Genomic DNA, 1,105 nt, shown 5'->3' with positions numbered 1-1,105 from the left:
TTGCCCCATCTTCCTTCCGAGGAGTGGCTAATGGGTTTGAACCTCCAGCCTTCTGGTTAGCAGTCAAGTGCCTTAGGCACTATGCTACCAGAGATTGACACTTTTGACACTTCCCAAATTTGTGTGAGTCACTAATAGCCCCAAGATCGAGGATGGAAATATTTTCAACGAACAAGTACATACAATTTTAAACAGAAAACTAGTGAAGAATAGAACATCCTTGTGCTATTGTTGCTAGGTTCCATTAAGTTGGCTCTGACTAATAGTGACCAATATACAATAGAAAGAAACACTGACCAGTCCTGCACCATGCTCACAATCCTTACTATACTTGAGCCTGTTGTTGCAGCCACAGTGTCAATCCATCTCATTGAAGGCCTTCTCCATTTTTGTTGACACTCCATTTTACCAGGCATGACATCCTTCCCCGGATACTGGTCCCTTCTGACAACATGATCAAAGTAGGTAAGATGAAGTCTGGCCATTCTAACTTTCAATAAGCATTCTAACTGTACTTCTTCCAGGATAGATTTGTTAGATCTTTTGATAGACCATGATAATTTCAGTATTCTTCCACAACACTGCAACTCAAAAGCATCAAGTCTTATTCAGTCTCCTTATTCATTGTCCAGCTTCCACATGCATATGACGCTTTTGAAAATACCATGGCTTGGGTTCAGCACACCTTGGTCTTCAAAGAGACATCATTGCTCTTCAACACTTTAAAGAAGTCTTTTGCAGCAGATTGGCTCATTGCAATTCATCATCTGATGTCTTGACTGCTGCTTCCATTGGCTTTGATTGTGGAAACGTGTAATACGAAATATTTAACAACTTCCATCTCTTCCCCATTTATTGTGATTTTGATTATTGGTCCAGTTGTGAGGATTTTTGTTTTCTTTATGTTGACATGTAAACCATACCGCAGACCATTGTCTTTAATCTTTATCAGTAAGTACTTCAAGTCATCCTCGCTTTCAGAAAGCAAAGTTGTGTCATTTGTGTATCACAGATTGTTAATGAATCTTCCTCCAATTCTAATGCCACACTTTTCTTCATATATTCATATATTCTTCATATATTCCAGCTTCTCAAATTATTTGCT

Source organism: Orycteropus afer, unplaced genomic scaffold (genome assembly GCF_000298275.1).
Source record: "Orycteropus afer afer isolate SDZICR_OR568_19922 unplaced genomic scaffold, OryAfe1.0 scaffold00172, whole genome shotgun sequence".
Classification (NCBI taxonomy): domain Eukaryota; kingdom Metazoa; phylum Chordata; class Mammalia; order Tubulidentata; family Orycteropodidae; genus Orycteropus; species Orycteropus afer.
This window is presented reverse-complemented; position numbering follows the sequence as displayed.